General features: G+C 39.6%; 1 protein-coding gene across 6 annotated transcripts in view; it reads left to right on the top strand.

The window, feature by feature from the left end:
- Window positions 1-277: 277 nt before the first annotated feature.
- The window catches only part of LOC148020096 (glyoxylase I 4-like), a 51,561-nt gene continuing 43,478 nt past the window's right edge, over window positions 278-8,360 (top strand). For 2 of the 6 annotated variants that reach the window (XM_087700380.1, XM_087700379.1), the window contains exons 1-3: window positions 278-410; window positions 510-678; window positions 888-961. The gene's annotated coding sequence lies outside the window, so the exon portion shown is untranslated. Of the gene's footprint in view, window positions 411-509; window positions 735-887; window positions 962-4,181; window positions 4,347-8,360 lie in introns of all 6 variants that reach the window. The other 4 variants (XM_087700375.1, XM_087700374.1, XM_087700377.1 and 1 more) reach the window with 3 other exon arrangements.

Below are 8,360 nucleotides of genomic sequence, written 5' to 3'. Positions count from 1 at the left end.
GACATGCTTCACCTCTATGAGTATTCATTTACATATTCTATTTCTTTAAACCCTTTCTCTTCCATTTACTCCTCTCCTTGAATCTCCTTTCACCCTACTATCTCTTACCCTTATGGTAGACTTTTGACATCAAATGCTCCAACAATATGCTTACAAAAAACCATAGATAGCCACATGTGAGCGAATAAGAACAACTCCAACCAAGAGGCTCAAGAACGAGCACATGGGCAATGAACAAATAAGATCCCATTAAGTAAACCTAGTTGCATGTGTCTCACTAGTTTTTTGAGTAAAAGGGAGCAATCGCATAACTAACTATTTCTCTTTGCTGACAAAAATGCGAGTCGTGAGCTTAAGAATGTCTATGAAGCCCATTAGACCGCGGTTATCGTGCGGCTACTAGCGACTAAGTAAATATTTATTTTGCAATCGTTTATTTATTAATGACGATTACATGATATCTGTTATTTATTAAATACGATATGTGAAATATGTGATTGTACGAGCAGGCTTTGAAGGCTACGATGAGATCATCAGCTCAGGGGCAACAGGAGTCAGTCAGTCGACTGTAAGCTCCTCGATCAGAGACACAAGGGACTGGCTGCTAAGAAAGGGTTACAGCAGAAGTATCCGGTCTGGCTCAAATTCCCTACTGAGAGAAAGCAGCAAGCTGTGCAGGTTCCATGAAACTCGGCTTTCCTTGGCTCGCCTCATTCCACAGTTTGTTAAATTATGTATAATTTCAAATCCATAATTCCAAATGGATTCAGCTAGATATATGTTCTGTTACATGGAAACATCTCCGAGAACGTTTACTGAAAGAGGATAAGATCTAAAGTATAACATTATCATAGATCATTTAGTCTTACAAAGGACATTTGGAACAGTAGCAATGGGGAAACAGATTGGCTGGGCCAGATGACCCAACGTTGGTAAGGGACCCAACTGAGTACGGGATCAGGTACGATCAATTCGCTCCAAATTATTGTCAAGGTGTAGGCTTGTTTGGATATGGGTATGGTCAATTCGCTCCAAATTATTGTCAAGGTGCAAGCTTGTTGTTTGGATCTATGGGAGTAGGGATAGCACACACGTCATGCCATAAGTAGAGATAATTTCAGGAAAGTGCTTCCATTGCGAAAGAATGTTACCATGTTCATCCTAAGAGATCTCCTCGCCGAAGGAAATAGTGAAGCAACCTGATTCAGACATCTCGAAGGTGATCAGCTGATTGATGTCATTAGCCACCTTGGCTACATCTCAACTGGTAATGATATGATTGTTCACTTAAAGAATAATGATGCAACGATGAAACTAGTTGGAGTAACTATGAGTGAATCCTTTGTAAAAGAAAAATTGAGTCAATCCTCCAGTACTATGCTAAAGGGGCTTGCTTCAAGCAATAGAGAGCCCATGAAGCTCCCCATTTAGGAAGGCACTTGTGATGTCCATTGATGATGGGATGCAAGAGCCCATTTAATGATAGTTTGCAGACTATAGGATCACATGTTTGCATGTAATTGCTGTCTTCTTGCTCCAGATAGCCTTTGGTATTGTACGTGTCCAATGTACTTTTGAGTGAAACTTCATTGTGAAGATCCACCTCATGCCAAAAGTTAGTTGATGAGCGGGTCTATCCATCAATACCAAAGTATGATGGGGCCAAGTGGGAGACAAGTCTTGCGAGAATACTCATCAACCAAGAAAAATAAATACAAAGAGCCATGCCAAACAATAAGGAGTATGGATAGGTCAAATAGATCCAAATAAACAAGATTACAGATGGCACATCCAACAAATCTCCATGTAAACCCTAAGACTAGAGTAGGAGACCAGTCAATAATTTGACCCTGAATTCAGACGTTAAGCTCCCAAAAAATAGTCCAGTTTTGTCATTTTGACTCTATTCAATAGTTCCTTTCACAAACATGGACTTGTCACATGAGAAAACATCCAAAATGCTTCAAGAAGAAGATAAAATTGAGGAGGAAGAAAGATCAGCATAAAACTGATCCAATCAGAAAATCTGAGCTAGAGGAGGTGACACGCAGCCAAATGCTTTTCAGAAATAGCAACATGATGTTGTTTACTAAGTCAGAGTGTTGCCTTGCTAGCACGAGAGCCTTTGCTATTGAACTTGAAGCTGTTCTAGTCGATCACAATGCCATGGCAGCCATCCACAATGCTGTTCTCCCATTCTCCATAGGTGAAGTACACTTCTTTGCTCTTCATTCTCTAGAACTCAGCTGTGACTAATCCCAAAGGGGGTGACAAAGGTGAAAGTGGCAAACCTATCTTGCCATATGTGAAGATATGCTAGGGTTTGCATAGAGAAAACACAGAATGTATGGAAATGGCTGAAACACAATAATTTAGATAATAATGCAATAAATGCAAAACACAAAATACAAAATGCAAAAACACAAAATGCAAACACAAACACAAATGGAGAAGAAAGATAACTTTGAAGTGAATGAATGAATTCTGTAAATAATGGAAAGTGTGTACAAGATGCCCAGGATAGAGCTATCCAACAACCGATGGCTCTTGTGGGAGTGGGCTAGGGGAGGTTTCGATGTGTAATGTCCACTAGAGACGGATCCTGGGTGCAGTAACCGCTAGTTGGAGTAGAGGTTGATGACGAAAAGTTTTGAAAATACAAAAATGACTTATTTTAGATGCAAATGCAAATCAGGCTGATGCTGGAAATGGAGGGCAGCCGGCTGGAAATCAGAACGCACGAGTCTTTGGTGCTGGAACTGGTAAACGCAGCAATGCGACCACCTAAAGATGATGACAACTAATCACCAACAATAGTGGGAGGCTTTGTAGACCACGTAGCAATAGTCGTTGGGGGGCAGACATTAGTGGAAGAGGGTTGATGGTCGAAACTTGCAGATAGACTGAATGGTGGGCAGCCTTCTATTTATAGATGTAGACAGATCCTCTCAAATTAGGGTTTTGCTTATGGATTGGGAGGGCCAAAATGCTATTCAGTTTGAATTTGTATGTGGAGGTTCTAGTGAAAATGGAAATTTACAAAGTGTTAGGTTTGGGTCAGTTCTGGGCTGCATGCAAGGGTATCTTCCATTTAGGGCTCTCTTTCTCATTCTGATTGTTTTGAGGAGATACATTCTTGTTGATTTTTATGGCATAGCAAGAGGAAAGTATTTTACAGCCATTGCAAGGTGATGGACAACATGGAATCAATCTTTGTCTTCTTTTTTCTCTCTCTTGGACTATGCGAACTTTGTTTTATAGTATATTAGAATTTTTAGAAATTAGTCATTGTAGATGTGGAATTGCTTGCTAGAATACCAACCAAAATCCTCAAATTTCCCTTTGTTTTGGATCGCCAAATCATTGAAGATTTAGGGCAGACATCATGATAAATGTTCACAAACATGCATATCTGATTTCCAGCCATTGAAAGCATTAAATCCAGTATCTGGTCTATGGACAAATGCAGGTTAGAGATTAGGATTTATGGATAATAGGTTTATATGTTTGAATTACTTCACATTGACAATGAATTGAAGGTGCATTGTTAGGGCAAAGCTATAAGTTTGTTGGACGATTAGGGCTGAGGCCTCATTTGATTAATTGGATCCTCATTGGATTGGTCTAGGACTGAGATTTGTGCGAATTCCTCATTGATTGCAGTGTATTAGTAGTGAGAGACCATGGATACATTTCTCAATGTCACGTTGGTGGATATTGGAGTGATTGCAGCTCTATAAGCTTGAAAACACAGTGGTTTGAGTGTGCAATTGAGACAAATTCAAAGCTCATCAATCAAGGTTGGTGAGAGCAATTGAGAACATAGCAATTGGAGCAAAGTTGGTCCATTGAAGAACTAGGCATGTGAGAAATTATTAGCAAAGAGAGTGCTAGTCTATGACAGTCAGGGGACCACGAGTGGATCGTGTAAAGGCCCACCGTCAATATTAAAGAAATAAGGGGTGCTGACCTTTAGGGTCAATCTGGTGTCATCTACTGTGCAAGCGTGTTGTAGCTCTCAGGTTCTTTGTGTTTAATGTATTTCCTTTGCTGAATTGAATAGTGTGTGTGCTGTAAGTTTATGTTTGTTGCCCTATAGATCAGATCTACAGGCTGGTTTTGAGAGTTGTGTGAAAATGATGTTGGAATGTGTCGTACTTAAGACGGATCTTGAAATGCAGCAGCAGCAGCCCACCAGGCTGAGATGAAGATGTTGATGCAATAGAGGCAGTAGTGGGCAGTCCTCCACAGTCTTTGAAAAACTTGGATGATGATGGCAGCAGAAAATGCAAGTACCAGCAGTGCAAGTGCAGGTTGATAATGTCAGCAGTCCATGTGACAACTGGGTGAGTGACAACAGCTGGGCGGCCTGCTGAAACCTGAGACTCCAAAATGCAATCTGTATAATGATGGTGACTGGCTGGAATGATGTCTACAGTATTTGGTGGCTTTAGAATGCGGATGTAGGCACTAGATCAAATGGAACGTGGTAAAGCAGCCAAAGAAGATTTGGCTAACGCCAGTCAGTGCATTCGAGGAATAACTGGTTGGAAAGAACCGGTAGATTCTTTTTTTGCCTTTGTACATTTGGCCGACGTCAATCATAAAGAAGTCTTAATTGAATAAAAGAGAAGAAGAGAAGATGAACCGGGGCCTTTCTCTTCTGGCCCTCCGAAACGGGTAACTAGAAGAATGTCTGAACAACCAAAGCTTGTTGAAAATATAACCCTAGATCAAGAGATGGAAGATGTGCTACAAACAAAGAAGACTGAAGGAAAGAAGAAAGGCAAGCAACCAAGCTACAAATTGTAGTCTGACATAGAATCTGCAACCGATCTCAAACGAGTCCTAGAAGAATGAATTATGGAAAGCAAAATTGAATTCACCTTAGGCGAAATCCTTGGAATTGCCAAACATGAATTCCATGATGTAATTATTAATGTAATCAAAAGGAAAAGACAATATGTTGGTGATGAAGTTGAAGAAACAGTGTATGCTTTTTTGCAAGGTCTTCAAGTTTTTGTGTAGGGATGAAGAGAAGCTAACTTCACAAGGAATTCATCTTGAAGTAGTTAAAGAATTAATTGCAACAATTGAAGCTGAAGATAAATAAATCATGAATGCGCAAAAATTAAAGAAGTGAAAGCTGAAAATGTAATAGTCTGCTGGTCCAAACCAATTGGGCAGTCCACCTCTAAAAAAGAAGGCCGTCTGCAGCACATGCATGAGGATGAAGAGGCTCAGTTCATTCCAAGTAGTCACTACTCTTGTACGCATTGAGTAAGAGCAACAACGGAGACAGTCGTCAAAATTGGAGAAAAAAAAACACCATGTATAACACTATTAGACCATGGCTCAGAGATAAACGTCATGGTAAGGAGTCTCTATGAAAGTGGCGGATGGTTCATAGATGTTGTTTCAGGTTGGCGAATGAGAGTTGCAAACAACTCTTCTGGAGAGTTATATGCTGTATGTCCTAATGTGCAGGTAACTATTGGAAACAAAAGACAATTTTCACTTTTTTGTTTAAGACTCTTGTAGTTACCCTATCGTTCTTGGGCAATGTTACATTTCTGAAGCTCACTTGGAAACAAAAGCTCTTGATGATGGTTCTTCCTATGCTCGAATCCGAAGCAAGGATAATGAACGAGGTGTCCAATTTCTTACTGTATGTGTTAATCATCATTGAAATAGAGATCGACTGCGTGATTATCCTGTGCCTCCTAATGCTCGAGAATTCAAGGGTTTTCGGGCTGCACTGCTATAAAAGGAGGCTATGACAGTGCATCATGTAAAAAGATTGAACCTCCTTATGCTACAGAAACTTTGTCTCTAGCAAATCTGTATGTATGTACAACCAATAGTATGGGCTGTTATATGTCTCTTCCAGCCATGACTAAAGCTGAAAGAAAATATTTATGTCATGTAAAAATGGAGCTAAAAACTTATGACATGATGGCTGAAAATGAAGATATTTCGAGTATTTTTTTTGGACAAATTACTACTGACACATTGGCTGAAATATATGCAGCTGCTCATACAGAAAATCAGGCTGAAAATCAGTCCATAGAAGTATGTACATTGGATTTTTATCAAACAATTCAAGAATTTGTTAAGCAGGAAGACATTGGTTTACTCAACAAGGCTGAAGCGCAAGTGGAGACAAAATACAAGATGGTGGATAAGAAAGTCAAGCCTGTGGTAGTCCCACTGCCTCCTGAAAGTGAAGGGCTGATTGATAGGGCAGCAAATCAGCCAAGTCTTCGTGATCCTTCCAATATTGGTCACAAGTTCATATGTGAAAGTATAAAAGAGCTCAAAATAGGTGAAAATTCTTTCCTTTCACCGGCTGAAAACACTCTTTTATGTAAATGCTAATGAAATATGAAAAGCTTTTGCATTTCAGCCAAGTGAAATAGGCTGTGTGGATCCAAATATTGTGGCTCCTATGGTTATTTTTATGGTCCCACATGTATCTTGGGACCTCAAGTCTATTCCTGTTCCAAAGGCGCATTGCCCAAATTACTGGAACTTCTAAATGAAAATATCAGAATGAAGATTTTAGAACCTTCTTCAGCACCTTACTTAAATCGATGGTTTACCGTGCCCAAGAAAAATTGATCCTTACGATTCATTTAAGATCTACAGCCATCATGTCACAATCCGAAATGTTGGTTCGGGTCCAATTGTTGATGAGTTTGCTGAAGCTTTTGCAGGTAGAGCAATTTATTCTATGGTTGACCTATATTCAAGATATGACCAATTTCAGCTTTCATTAAAGCCAAGACATTACCACAATGAAGACACCTCTTGGATTGGTCCGCATGTGCACTCTACCACAAGGTGCAACAAACTTTGTAGCCCATATGATGAATGCCATGCACAAAGTCTTAAGGGACTTTATTCCACAACTTACTCTTCCATTTCTTGATGATGTACCTATCAAGGGATGTGAAGTCAATGAAAAGAATGAGGAGCTTGACGAAGATGGTTGTAGGACATTTGTAGTTAACCCATATTCATGATTGTGACAGGATTTTGACAAGGTTAGAAGAGGTACATCTTACCCTTTCTGGAGCTAAGTTGATTTTTGGAGTAGAAGAAGTCCTAGTGGTCGGACATCTGTGTGGCCCCTACGGACGTAAACCTTCACCAATCAAGATAGATGCCATCAATAGAATGCAAGAAAAATACACAAATATTTCAGAGGTGAGAAGATTTCTTGGTGCATGTGTATTCTATCTCATATGGATACCACATTTTGCTCATGTAGCCGAAAATCTCTATCAATTATTAAGAAAAGGCAAAAGATTCTCTTGGGGAAAAGAGCATACTCTCACTGTACGCAAATTAAAGAAGAAGTTAATTTCAGCCCCCACTCTCAAAAGGGTTGAATATTCAAATGGTCAACCCATCATCCTTACTGTGGATACAAGTTCCATTGGGATAGGATGGGCCGTTGGCCAAGAAGACCTTGAAGGTAACAGGTATGCAATTCATTTTGGAGCAAAGGTTCTCAATGAACGTCAAAGAAGGTATACACAAGTAAAAAGGGAATTGTGGGGAGTTGTAACAACATTAAAGTGTGATTGTGAATACATTATAGGTGCTTCCGTAGTGGTAGAAACTGATTGTCTTCCACTCTTGGGCATGATTGCCAACTGCTCTACACCCGACATTGCTATGCTAAGATGGATTGAATATATTAAATCTCTCAACCCCAAATTAAAGCATATTGTAGGAAAGGTGAATCCAGTTGCTAACATGCTATCACGTGCAAGATATGACAATGAAGAAGAGCTGATGGAAGAAATGAAGTTGAAGAATCTATACTTGCTGAATTTCATTCCATGGTTACTGAAAGTACCTTTTTAGTTGTTGCATATACAAACCCAAAGCTGAATCTTGCAGGTGAAGCTGATCTTTTTAATGGTATAGCATTAAGTACAGTAAGAACAGGAAAAGGTACTGCTGTAAATCAGCATATAGCAACAAAGATCAAAGATTTATCTATGGAAGAAGGGTGGTCAACTGGTAGCCAGCATGCTCATTGCATTGCTCAAGTTCTAGTTCATTTCCTTGAAGAAGATTGGCTGAAGATTGGCCAATATTTGAGCACAATGAAGAAGAAAGAGACTTGGGCTGATGAAGAGTTCAAGCATATTAAGAGGAAAGCTTATGGCTTTTTTCTTAAAGAAGGGCATCTATAGAAGCACACAAAGAAGAAGAAAGGAGTGCCTGTTCGAGTTTTAGGTAACAAAAGATTGCAACAATAGGTAATGAAGGAATTTCATGAAAGTCTGTGGGCTGGCCATAGAGGCATATGGGGAACCTTTAGTAAAGTCAAAGAAAAATATTGG

The sequence above is a fragment of the Lygodium microphyllum genome, chromosome 19 (genome assembly GCF_053477565.2).
Source record: "Lygodium microphyllum isolate KBCC chromosome 19, Lygodium_microphyllum_v1.1.10, whole genome shotgun sequence".
Lineage (NCBI taxonomy): Eukaryota > Viridiplantae > Streptophyta > Polypodiopsida > Schizaeales > Lygodiaceae > Lygodium > Lygodium microphyllum.
This window is presented reverse-complemented; position numbering and strand designations above follow the sequence as displayed.